This window comes from Protopterus annectens, chromosome 13.part0 (genome assembly GCF_019279795.1).
Source record: "Protopterus annectens isolate FY-2018-M chromosome 13.part0, PAN1.0, whole genome shotgun sequence".
NCBI classification, from domain to species: Eukaryota; Metazoa; Chordata; order Ceratodontiformes; family Protopteridae; genus Protopterus; species Protopterus annectens.
Genome location: NC_056747.1, coordinates 1,285,207,677 through 1,285,221,999, shown reverse-complemented (window position 1 = coordinate 1,285,221,999; position 14,323 = coordinate 1,285,207,677). Strand labels below are relative to the sequence as shown.

Here is a 14,323-nt window from a genome sequence, read left to right as displayed (position 1 = left end):
CTAAAGGAGGGGTAAGGGGAGAGTAGCAAGTGTGAATGTCCATAAAATCAGGTATTATTAAAGACACACACTCTCTTACACAAACACACACAGTTTCACAGTTGCCATCTTGGGGATTAGAGCTCCTACCTAACTAGTATGCTACACTATAGTACTATGCAGTTATCACAAGCACCATGGAGCTTAGTATGCTACACTATAGTATTATGCAATTATCACAATCATCACAGAGCTTAGGGGGCTGGCACTTGTCCAAATGGTTATTTCAAGGTGACTGACATCAACAGGCTTGCTAAAGTAGGGCAATTGGAGGTGTAGTGACTGTGAATGGCCTCAAAAGCATTCATGTCCACAGACATACACAGAGTTTCACAGTTTCCATGTCTGGGATTAGAACTCCTAACTAACTAGTATGTTACACTATAGCATTACACAGTTATCACAAGTGCCATGGAGCTTATGAGGCTGGTACTTGTCCAAAGGGTTATTTCAAGGTGATTGACATCAGCAGGCTTGCTAAAGAAGGGCAATGGGAGGTGTACTGACTGTGAATGGCCTCAAAATGATTCATCTCCACACACACGCACACACACACACACACACACACACACACACACACACACACACACACACACACACACACACACACACACACACACACACAGTTTCAACTCCTACTTATTTTTCTACACTACAGTATTACACATGTATCACAAGCATCACACAGCTTATAGGGCTGAGACTTGGCCAGATGGTTATTTCAAGGTGACTGAAATCAGCAGGAGTGCTAACATGGACAATGAGATGTGCAGTGTGTGTGAATGGGCCATAAACTATTCCTCTGGAAACACACACACACACACACTCACTCACACACAACTTTACATTTGACAGGACTGAGTTTACAAATGCTAGATGAATACTGATTTGTACTATCATGTTACACAGTTATCATAAGCAGCACAGATACTATAGGTCTGAGGGCTACCAAAAGCAATGTCTACAGTGATTGAAATCAGCACATCTTGTGATATTGACCAATTGGATGTGTGGTGGGTGGGAAAGGCTTCATGATGGAAATCTCTCTGTCACTGTCTGTTTCTCTCTTCCCCACATCTGTGTGTGTGTGTATGTTTGACATATTATAGTGTGTTGGCCTTGGATATGTGTGAGTATTCCCATCCAATGTGTGTTCAAAGCATGAATGGTGTACAGTGTGGTGTGTGTGCACAGACATCTGCGACTGACAGATATGTATATTGCACTGTGTTGTCAGACATGGGCTTAATCTCTCTGAATGGTGTACAATGTGGTGTGTGTGCACAGATATCTGTGACTGACAGATATGTATGGTCTACTGTGTTGTCAGACATGGGCTTCATTTCTCTAAGTGTAGGAGCATGCCCAGTATGACATTCTGTATTGAGTGTGTGAATCCATTCCAGGTAGGTTGTACTCCAGTCCAGGATTTGGTGTTCTAAACCTACAGCTAGCAACTTGTTTCTGCAGGATATCTGTAGATAGGTTGACAATATGGAGTCACAATGGGCAAAAGATAGTGGGATACTGTAACTATTGTGTCTGTGCTGCTTGTATTACATGGTTGGTGCTAGCAGAGATATTCAGATATATGTACTGTTTTGCACTGTGATGTATTATGTCATCAACTACTGACAGATATACTTATTTGCTCACAGTTACTTCCTGGAAATACAAGATGAATGAAGCTGTGTCCAGTATTGTGGTCTGCAGCCTACATATTCTTGCACACTCATGCCATTCTGGAGGGGTAGCTGCAGACACTTGCTGATGGGTCTGAGTAAATGATCCAGCACCTTGGTATTCTGGTGGCTGAGGATCCCCTGCTTGCACATATATCGACTTAACAGAATGGCCATATCCTGCTGTGGCCATACCTCTCAGTTATACAGATTCACCCAGGTTACCCAGAGGCAGGGCTCATATATCTGGTCAGTTCCCCTTCACACTGTGGTTTACGAGCAGGTTTGTAGCCACCCATTACTGGGATTGCAGGCAGGGGTAGTATGGGCACACATCAGAGTTACAGACTTCACACACTTCATGACGTCCATGCTTCTAAACCCCCCACTCTGTTATTCTATCCTCTTCCTAACATTATGCGAGCGATATCTGAGAAGTATCCCTATAGTTGTCCCTTCATCCCAGTGGTATTTAGGGGTTGGTCCACAGTTCATGCAGTAGGACATGGTGGGCATGCTACTGGGATTTGTCAACATGGCCTTGCATTTGTGTTCTGTGGACTGTGTTATGTTAGTTGGGACCCCATGAGATAACATACACTAGCAGTATGAGTGAGGCACAGGCCTTTGACAGAGGACTGTAGGGCATTTGGGAGTGATGTAGGTCATCTGTAGCAGGCCAATGCATTCTGTCACTCCTACATTACCAGGCTGCGAGCCACTGGATTCCCCTGGGGTGACAGGTAAGTGTGCAAGGTGTTAATGGCAATAGTTCCTGTCCATATTAATCCATTGGTCTGGATGCTGGCAGGGTGCTGCTTACAGCTAGGGACACACCTGCATGGGACACCCCTTCAGCATGCTGCATTCTGTGGGTTATTCCCATACGGACGTGGGGGTCATACTGTACTCATTCCCCACAGCAGAGATATGACCTGTGATAAACCTGTGGCTGATGGTGGGGTGAGCTGAATTCATGTGTGATATGGAAGCTTCTTGCACCTGACTCACAGATATACCTGGGACATTCCCCTTATGCTGCCTTGTGCGGGGACATAGGCAGTCTCTCATTACTTCACAACTGTGCCTTTTGTGGTCTGCCAGTGATTGGCCAGACTACATCAGTATTCCATACTACACAGACAACTAATATGCTGCTAACCTGTATGTACAATTCCAAAGGTGTGTGCAGCTGACAGTTACATTTTATGTACTCTGTCTAAGGTACTTCCACCTGTGTACTGTGTGTATGTCTGGGCCCACATTCATGGCATGTCCATCTTTCAGACGGTGACAGATATTGACATCTGGACAGTGAGTATGAACGGCTGCTAACATGGGGTATTGCTGAGATGCATTGTGGTTGGCACTGCAGTTGTCGGAACATGGCTCTGTCATCAACAGTACTGGCTATAGGCCACCGAGACACAACCCTACATGCCTATATGCGGACCACATCCACACAATATTGAACACACAACAACCTAACACATGGACCCCTGCATATTGTACACATGCAACAATCTATCCTGTAAATTGGGCCAGCGCATGTAATCTGTGCTCCACTGTTATTAAACCCACATGTACATGTTACTGCATTTCTACATAGGATTGTGGTGGGGGGGGGGAGACACACCTGACAACTTTAAACATTTGCTATGACTGTACTGGTATTTCAGGTACTCTGTTGGCTTTCATTTTGTTTTGTATTCTGACCTATCATGCAGACTAGAGGCATATCAGTGGAGTACAAATCTTAGGTTTTATTGACCTACATTTCAGTTTCAGACTTCTTACCCTTCAGAACTAACATACAACTGCCTGACCTGTTGTAGTCTGTCTGTGTAGGTCTGGAGGGGGGCTGTTCACCATTGCCATCAATTGGAGGCCTTAGCACAGCCTTTCTTTATGGTCATCTACACCTGTCCTGCTGGCTGAGGCTGTTGTTGGGTATATGAGCCTCACTTACATGCATGTGTATGTCCTATGGACACACATTTGGGCCACCACATGCACTTCAGTGAGATTTGTCACCTTGTCTAGTACTGCCTACTTTGTTGCCACCAGTATTTGTTATGGATTTCATGCTGCCCATATAGGTGCCCACTATCTGCTGCCATCTTGTTCAGCCACCCGATTCTCTTGCATGCTCACATCCATACCATAGATACAACTAACAGAACATAGTACTCTATTCAGCAATTGATAGGAAGAGTGACTTACATTGTGGCTGTGCCAGTATTGAGGATGATGCTGGAGGGCTGACTATGTTGGATGCACATAGTACACTCCCTATACATGGTAAAGCACATGTAGTGCCATATTTGGCATCCCTTTTACTGTATGTATGAGTCAAAGAGAGGTGTTATTCCCTGGGTCCCTACCATGTCAATGTATGTGCTATGCGTTACCTCTTTGCCAAAGCGAGGGCATACTGGGCACACCTCCTTCTGTCTACATGTGCAGGCTCAGGTTGTTCCCTCTCCGAGTCCCTCTTTGCCTTTGATGGCCTTGGCATTGATGGGGGGGGGCTGTGTGGCCCTGTGCTGCAGCTGTTTCCACAGGATCATATTGTGTAGCATGGCACATAAAATGAACATCTGTGTACACATAGCTGGAGAGTACTGCAAGGCTCCACCGGATATGTCCAGACAGCAGAACCATGACGTGAGCATCCCAAAGACACGCTCTATTATGATTCTGGTTTGTGCGTGTGCCTCATTATGGTGTTCTTGTCCGGGTGTGTGTGCATTTCTGATCGGTGTCATCAGCCATGGCTCCAGTCTGTAACCAGCATCCCCCACTAGGTGGCCATATGGGATGTCCCCAATGGCAAATTTCTGATACAGCTGTGTCATATGCCAGATGTGGGAGCCATGATAGCTTCCAGGGCTGCCAGTGCACACATTCAAGATAATGCCCTGGGCATTGCACATGACCTAGCAGTTGATGGAGGGGAAACCCTTGCGGTTTATGTGGACCCTACCCCGCTCACTGGGTGGTGCTTTGATGTGGATGTGTATGCAGTCTATAGCACCCACTACCTCAGGGTATTCTGCTATTTGGTGTAAGAGACACATATTGCTGGTTCATAGGTTCATAGGTTGGTACTAGGCTTTCGGCCCTAGGGCCTATGCAAGCCTAGCCATAACAATTTCCTGGATATTTCTTCCCACAATATTTACTTCTCTGGGACCCTATCTAGCAGGGTGACTGACATGATCCCCAAGGTGAATTTCCTATCTCCCATCCAATCATCAAGGTTCCTTTTGAAGAGGGCCAATGAGGTGCTCTGCTTGACATTTATAGGCAGTCTATTCCAGAGTATGGGGAGTCTCTGGGTCAGGAACCTATCCCTCCAGCATGTTTTGTTCATTGTGATGACAAGATTTAGATCCCTGGAGCGTGTGGCTCTGAGGGATTGGGATTTCTTTAAGTGGAGCATGCCAACAGCTCAGGGTTTGACATGGCCTTGTATGTTAAGCAGAGATCACCTCTGAGTAGACGATATGTCACAGAGTATAGCTGGAGTTTTTTTAGACGGTCAGCATATGGCATCTGCTTTAGGCCTGTGATTCTTTTAGTGAGGTATTTCTGTGGCCTTTCCAGCTGTTGCAGATGTCTTGTGAGGTACATACCAAATGGGGCATTATACTCTATAATGGGTCTAATGAGGGATGAGTACAGTGGGACAATGACCTCCTTTTTTCTGGATGAAAAGCCCTTAGTGATGAGGTGTGCCACATAGAAGGATTTCCTGACTGTTGTGGCGATGTGGTTATCGAAAGTGAGACCACTGTCCACCTGTATCCCTAAGTCTCTCATCACACTTTTGATGTTTAGTGTCCTGCCACCTATGTGGTAACTCATGAGTACATTTTTTTTTTCCAAAGGGGAGAACTATACATTTCTTGGCATTAAGCTTGAGCCCATGGCTCTGGCACCAGGCATCTGTTTCTGTAAGGCCCTTTTGTGAAATATCCACATCATTTGGGGATTCAATAATGGCTCCCAGTTTGCAGTCATCTGCAAACTTTGTTAGCCAGAGTCCCTTAGTGTTGGCCTGTACTTCAGAGAAGTAGATGCCAAACAAGAGTGGTCCCAGGACTGAACCCTGAGGTACTCCACTTGTCACTTGTCTGGAGCTGGATTTGGAGTCAGCTACTTTTACAGTCTGGGTTCTGTCAGTAAGCCAGTTGGCAATCCATCATGTGACGTAGGGATTTATGCCCAGCTTAGTAAGTTTATCTATGATTCCAGAGTGGGGGATGGTGTCGAAGGCCTTGGCAAGATCCAGATAGGCTGTGTGGACTGCCTTACCCTCGTCCACAGCTCTAGAGACTGATTCAATAAGTCAATCATATTCAGGAGACAAGATCGGCCCTTCACAAACCCAAACTGGGTGGGGTCCAGTGTTTGAAGGTTGCCAATGTCTTTGTTTATAAGTTCCATGATAATGCATTCCATGCCCTTGCAGATCAGGCTTGTCAGACTGATGGGACGATAGTTCCCAGGATCCAAGGTGGATCCTCCCTTGTGGAGCGGGATAACTGTAGCTGTGCACCAATCAGTGGGCACGAAGCCTGAGGTGAGGCTATGATTAAACATGACACTTAGGTGAGGTGCCAGTTCATTTTGTAGTCCATGTAGTACACAGCCTGGGATGTCATCTGGTCCCATGGATGCTGTATTCTTAGCTTTGGAGAGTGCAGTTTCTACCTGTGTGGCCGTAATTATCGGAATTTGGCAATCTTTTGGTATTGAGATGGGCCCTTTAGGGGGTGAGAGGGGGGTGAAGTTGGCATTAAATCGATCTGCCAGGATATTGGCAATATCCTTGGGATCAGTATATTTAATGCCATTTTGTTGTAACTCAGAGCAGATCTGAGCATTGCCATTTAAATTCTTGACATAACTATAGAATACCTTGTGGTTGTGTTTGGAATCTTTGGCAATTTTATTTTCGTAACTAGCTTTTGAGGATTTTATGAGGGATCTCAGCTTCTTACTGAGGCTCGTGAGGGAGTTTTTTGCATCCTGGGATTTTCCTCTTTTTTGCAACACTTTCTTCCTTCTGTTGTATAGTTTGTTTATATCAGGGGACCACCAGATTGGCTTCCTTTTTTTGGAGAAGAGCATCTTGGTTCTATTTGGGATGGCACGATTCATGCACGAGTGAATGTGCTTGTACAGTGCCTTAGTGTAGGTTTCTGCAGTCAAACTTCCAGATCCCATCTGCGTGGGTGTTGTGAAGTTTGTCACTTCTGACTTCAGTAGCTTGAAGTTGGCTTTGGAGAAGTTTTTTAAGGAGGTTTACTTACTGGGGTTGGGGGAAACCCAACTGTCAGAAGTGGGATTGGAACCCACACCTCCATATGGAGACCAGAATCCCCATGAACATTGGAAGGAGTTTAATCCTTGAGTCTGGTGCCTTAGACCACTCGGCCATCCTGACACAGACACCCCACGGGTTTTGAGGAAATATATGTGCTCACCGGCATGTGCTGACATGGCATCCAGGAACTGTTGGAGTACCCTGGATGCTGACGCCTGTGAGATCCCCATGATATCCCCAGTTGGCCTTTGGAAGGTACCTGTGGATAGTATTCTTAACTCTACACATACCTTGGGATCCACTGAAATGGGTTCTGTGTGTGAGGCATGGCCGGCACAGCTCAACAATTTGCTGTAAAATGTCCCTGTCCACCCTACAGCACTCCACTGTCTCCAGCTCATGTAGCCCCTGGTAGGTTACCCTGGATCTATACACTCTTCTCCTCCTCCTCACTGTGGGTTGGTCATCAGCATTCTCATCCTCACCACCCTCAGTCTCTTCCACATATTGATATATGAGAGCAATAGCAGCCGCTAACATTTTGTTAGTTTTGTCAGGTAAAATTTCCCCATCTGTGTACACCAGTGGTGTAGGGTTTGTGGGAAAAAAACAGACTGAAAGGTGTTTGCATAGTTTATAGTACTGTGCTGGGCTGCTGCCTGTGTAATTGGCTGGTTCTGATACATTTCACCTGCCAACTATGCTAGTTCTCCTTGATTGCCTTCCTACTGCTGTTTTACCTTCCCATTGCCTTCCCGTTTAAGCCTTGAGATGCGCCACACATACCCAGTGCTCAGATGTGAACAGAGCTGCTATTTGCTGTGTTTTTTTTTTTTTGGTTTAAAATCTGGCGCGCGCACACCGGTTTAGGCAATGTAAACACTGCTAGGCAGCCTCAGACACACCTACCTTCTTTAGCTGTGCTTAGCTAAGGGCAAACACGGGCCACAGAGCTCCAATAAGCTTACAGCATGCATGAAACTTCCTCTTTTGAGGTCATCTATCTCTTATACTTATACCATGGTGTTGCTGCACCTACACGGTTTGGTGCAAGCTATCACTGAGGGGAAATCTGTGATTCAGTATCAGTCCCCTCATTTGCATAAAACAAATGTTAATTCATAGTTACCACACTCACACTCACACTGAGCCTTCCCCCTTAGGAACCACTATTCCCTGGTACTGTTGTCTTATGCATGCCATTGACTATCATGACAAAATGCTGATTTGGGTTTAAAAGCTTATTTCCAACTTTTTTCTTATTTTCTGGTTGATCCCATTTGTGTACCGCTGCCCTACGCTTAAACGGTCGAAATCAGCCAAAAAAAATAAATAAAAGTTATTTTTTTATAATTTTGCAACTATTTACCATGCCAATGGCCAAGTATACCAATGGCCATATATTTGGCCATTGGTATGCCTACTACATTGAGCTGTCATGCCTCCGTTTTGTAATTTACAGAAATGTATTCGGTTAGTAACTGAATACATTTCTGCAGGTTACACTGTTCCTGCACAGACACCTGCCTGCTTCCTGGATTGCTAATTCACCTCATTTGCATGGTTTTCACCAGAAAATGGGGTAATTCGCATATATCAGTGGTGTCCGTGCAGAAATAGTGTAGGAGCGCTTGTGCACGTCACGAGAGTTCATTCCAGGATCGCTCATCAGCCATATTGCATGCAGCAGCTCTTGTACTATTCCTGCACACCATGCAGAGCTTGCTGAATCCTGGGGTGTATTTACAATGCCTTTATGAAATCAAAAATAAGAAACAGAACAATGTTTTGTATAAACATATTGTGAAATATTCTACACATACATTTTTTTATTTTTGGGTGTCGATATGGTTGATAAGGACCCTATGGGAATCTTTGGGTGGATTTTATAGAAGCCAAACAATTAATTTGTCAAATTAGACTTAACATACATACTTTCCCCTGGTCTAAATGACAATTTGTCTATAGCATTTATTTTAAGATTATGATCTTATGCTGTGTAGGTTTTTACTTACCTAACTATATTTATTCAATTTACTCTATTTATTAGGATTTAATACTTACATATTTTTTGTGTATATATCTAAGTTTATTAAGCCTAGTTTTTAACAGAAACTTATGTACAATGTTTTTTCCTATGAGCACATATTGTTAAATAACTGTGAGGTTTTTTGAACTGAAGTTCAACTGTATGAGGTTTAGGGTATGTGTTTATTGGTTAATTCATATGTTAGGGACATTTAAACAGTGTTCTCTATGGTACTTTAGATACCGATGAAGTCTTTGCTATAATCAGATGAAAGCACTAAATCTTATGGTTTTATCCAATTAAACATCTTTTTTTTTTTTTTACAACAGTAACTGGTTCATTCTTACTAAGTTGTTGTTTTCTACACCTGTTTCACGTGTTTCTTGATTAAGTTAGAGTATGAAAAGAAATAAAAGAAAAAAAAAAGAAGTTTATAAAACACAAAAGTACATGCAAAACATCCAGATGTTAAGGAACCTAAATAAAAGCTGAAATATATTTTAACTAAAATGGTGAACTGTTTTAGTGTTAAAATATGTTGTCATACTATTAAAAATCATACAAAACACAACTATATTGAATATTTGTTAGATGTATTAAATCAAGCTATTTTCATCAGCTTACTTAATCCTTCTACACAATATTAAAATAATATTTAATAATCTAAATTTCTATATACAGGAAATAGCCTGATTTTACAGGAAATTTAAGGCACTTGGCGGGGTTGAAGCATAAACATGGAAGGTCACTCGGCCTTTGGCCTCATGCCTTGGCAATCCTAGTTTGCAGTTACTGAGCAGGCAACATCCTCTTGGGCATGAATGCATAACACATCAGGTTATAGGTAGTAGAAGGTAGGCATAGGGTCCCACTTGCCTCTCAGCTGTACAGATTTTCGCAGAATGTCCAGATATTTGGCTCATATTTTTGTTCTACTCCTCATAAAATCTGTGTTTTTCTGACAAATTACTGGGATGATCTGAGGACTGAAGTCACTAAATAATGACATACATTTGAGTTTCAGACTTAAAATCCTTCAGAAAATGTATGTTAAAACAAATCCTGTTACTCTAGCAACTTTCTAAGCTTATAAGATTAATATTTAAAATGTATTCCTATTTTTGGGCCTTTGTCCCCCCGTTTTGTCAGTCTTTGTCCAGATTTCTTGCACTGAGAGGTTGAGAGGTATGCGACAGGATAGTGAGACAACTTATGCAAGACAATAAGGACAGTGCAGGACAGCAAATGTGGAGAAGAGTAACTGCAGCATTGTTGTAATAACTGTCAACTCAGCGTTAAGTTACTGCAAAGGGAGAGGGTGTGCAGGCACTGAAGGATAAACCAATGCTACAGCTACAGTATAAAACTGAGATCGGATACAGTAAACAGAAACACAGTAGTAGGCGGTGAATAGTGAGGAAAGTGGGGCAAACGCTTCTTTCTAATTATATCTTTGTTTGCTTGTCTTACGGCTTTTTCCTGGTAAGGGGTCGCCACAGCGGAACTCCGGTCCGCTAATGATTGGCAATAGATTTTTTTACGAAACGCCAAGGTGCCAGCTCGACGCCCAACCTTCAATGAAGGCACTAATTATATATGTGTCTCAATTACAAATAGATTTCATCCACTGGCATAATAAAAACAACCCACCAGGCATACTTACACCCTAGTCCCATTGCTATAAAGTAAAATATAAGAGGGACGCATGTGAAACAGGCTTCACTAAGGGTGAGTCATTCAGAAGTCCCTGCCACCTGTCTCCACCGAGGAATCTACTATGCCTACTACACCACCCCCCTGATACAGACCTGCCTCATCATTCCTCTCTCCCTCCTTCCACTGGTTCATCTAGTGCCCTAGCTGGTAAATGAACTTTGATCATCTGGATCAGACAGTTTTATTCATGTTGTTTTGGGCCTCGGAGCTGCTTACAGTGATGATTTCTAATGATTACAATCACTGGTGATCACATCAGTAGTTTTAGGTATATTCCTGCAACATTTGTAGTTTGCTTAATCATAGTTCTATAATAATTTTAGTTGTAACATTTTTAAAGGTAAGGTATCATTGTTTTATTTAACTCTTCTCACTTCCTGTAACAGAACTGTAAACAAAGAATAAAACTTTAGAATTTGGGTGGGGGGAGATCTGTCATTCATCTTTACAGTTGCTTCTTTGTTTTTAAAATTATCTTCATTCCCTGCACAAGTGCAGAACCTGCCAGCCTTTGTTTTTACATATACTTGTCAATTTACATTATAAGTTTGGCAAAAAGTATCTGTCAAGGTTAGCCACACTTTCTCAAGGTTTATTATTTGAATACGAGCTGTATCTTTTACAAAACATTTGTTTTTCTTATAGGCAAAGATATACTGAAAGAGGACTTGTTGTCCAAGTTACATCTTAGTTTTGTGCCAGTAGTAGCATGTGGTGATAATTACTTTTACTTCGAATTCAAAGATTTACAGCAATAACAATCATGATGTCTGAGAAGGTCATCTAGTGTTTCTTTATATTCGCAGTGTGATGGTGACAGATCGTATGGAAAGCTGCAAGTTTTAAAAAGCAGATTTCTTTTATTATTATTTTTTTAGGGAAGCAATCTAGATGGAGAGTGTAACAGCTTCTTAATGGAAGTACAGCACCCAATACTGTGAGTCCAAAATAGATAAAACAGAGAATTATGAAACTTGCTGTTAACGTTTTTAAGGCTGTACACCCCCCATGAGCCCCTACCATTTATCGCTTTCCCTTGGAGCAGGAAGGGTACTCCAAGCTAATGTAGTGTTGAAATTAATATATATTCTCATGAAAGGTAGTCACCTAGTCAAAATAAGGGAAGTCACCTCAAGCAGTACACCTATAACAAGCGGCGTACCCAGGGTTCGGTCTTGGGGTCTCTGTTATTTGGGATATACTTTTCTGAGGTGCAAGCCAAAACTAGTGGGCTATGGCTGACCAAGTTTGCAGAAGACTGCAAGCTGGGTGCTCTCATCAATTCCCCTAGTGATGTGGATATGCTCTGAGAAGGTCTCACTCAGACAAATGACTGGTGCCAGAAACATGGCCTCAAGCTGAATACCAAAAAATGCATCATCAGCCTCTTTAGAGAGCGTGACTTCCCCACAAATTATCACATTAATAACAATGTTCTAAGCATGCAATCAGTCATGAGGGATTTGGGCACTCAGGTTGATAGCAACCTGACTTTTTTCCACCATGTTGCTTCTGTTGTATGGAAAGGCTTCTACTTGGCCCACCTCATAAGTAACGGTACCTCAGTAAGTGACAAGGAGGTCATAACATCCCTGCATTCCTCCTTTATAAGGCCCATTATTGAGTACAATGCCCCTTTATGAATGTAACTTGCAAAGCACATGCAGCAGCTGGAGAGCCCACAGAGGTTCCTCACCAGGGGAATCTAGGGCCTCAAACATCTACCATACACAGATATGCTAAAAGTCCAATCCCTCTAATCAATTTCATACAGACTCTTCAGAGGCGACCTCTGTCTGGCATACAAGGTGATCATAGACCCTTCCTTGATGGAACTGCTGCATTTCCACAAGTCAAGCTCCACTCGAGTAACACGCACGTGTGGCCCCACCCTGGTCTGTGACATCAACAGGACTTGTAGGAGGAATAGATTTGTGTTCCAGAGACTCCTACAATTGTGTAATACACTCCTTCTCCATGTCAAGCAGAGTATCTCTTTACCCTTTTTTAAGTGCAACCTGGATGACTGGATGGGAAACAGAAAATACACCCCTGGGATTCCACCCATGTCCCTGTTGGACAGGGGCATCAAGTGCTGACTTGTCTAAACATGGGCTAACCTCTTGGCTAGGCTTATAAGTGATGCAGGGCCAATAACCTAGTAACCTCCTATGATCCTTATTGGGGATCTGGAGAAAGAGGGAGAAACCAGCCCTGGACTGACTGTGGTCTCTGTGTGCTCTTAAGGGAAACTGCACTTGATGCAGTGAGCTGCATCTGGAAATACTGTCTGTGCACCTGTCATCCTCCCAGTGTATGTCCCCAACTGGTGCTAGTGGTGAGGATTGAGGCTCCTTTATTACTGGGCCAGTGGTAGGGTGTCACATATATTGGTTGGCATTGGTGGGATATCCATGTATTGAGATTCAGTGGTGTGGATATTGAATTCCTGCAGCCTGTACACAGTAGTCACTGAAGAAGGTGATTGTACTCTCAATCAGCCACACAGTGAACATTCAGAGTGTCACATCACAATAGTTTTATTTATTTTTTGTTAGGTTAGTTAGTCAGGGAGAGCAGGCAAGGATGTCAGCAGAGGAGTATGGCAAGCTAAGGAGCCAGTTGGCTGAGATGTGCCAGGCTAAAGGACTGGTGCATACCAGCCTGACTAAAGGACTGGTGCATACCAGCCTGACTAAAGGACTGGTGCATACCAGCCTGACTAAAGGACTGGTGCATACCAGCCTGACTAAAGGACTGGTGCATACCAACCTGACTAAAGGACTGGTGCATACCAACCTGACTAAAGGACTGGTGCATACCAACCTGACTAAAGGACTGGTGCATACCAGCCTGACTAAAGGACTGGTGCATACCAGCCTGACTAAAGGACTGGTGCATACCAACCTGACTAAAGGACTGGTGCATACCAGCCTGACTAAAGGACTGGTGCATACCAGCCTGACTAAAGGACTGGTGCATACCAGCCTGACTAAAGGACTGGTGCATACCAGCCTGACTAAAGGACTGGTGCATACCAACCTGACTAAAGGACTGGTGCATACCAGCCTGACTAAAGGACTGGTGCATACCAACCTGACTAAAGGACTGGTGCATACCAGCCTGACTAAAGGACTGGTGCATACCAACCTGACTAAAGGACTGGTGCATGCCAACCTGACTAAAGCAGAAATGATTGCAACCTTGGTCACAGCTGCATCACAGACCTGCAGCCAGGAGGATAACCACACTGGCCTTGTGGATGCACAACTCTCAGAAGATGGACAGTTCAACCTTTCCACAGAAGCCTTAAAAATCCATGTTAAAGAAACTTGAACTGGAGGCCAAATGGTTAGAACTAGAATGAGTGGAGAGATTGCAACGTTTGGAGGTTGAAGACAAGGATAAACAGATGGCAGTGGAATCAGCAGAGGAACTTAGACTTCTGGAAGCTGAAGAGAATGACAGGTAGAGACAACATGAAAAGGAGGTGCTGACTCTTCATCAGAGTCATCAAGGTAA

General features: G+C 43.5%; 1 non-coding gene across 1 annotated transcript; it reads right to left on the bottom strand.

Moving 5' to 3' along the window:
* Positions 1–7,063: 7,063 nt before the first annotated feature.
* TRNAL-CAA lies at positions 7,064–7,176 on the bottom strand. Its single transcript has 2 exons — positions 7,139–7,176; positions 7,064–7,109 (listed from the first exon to the last, which is right to left on the bottom strand). It is a non-coding gene; the product is annotated as a tRNA-Leu (tRNA).
* Positions 7,177–14,323: the final 7,147 nt, after the last annotated feature.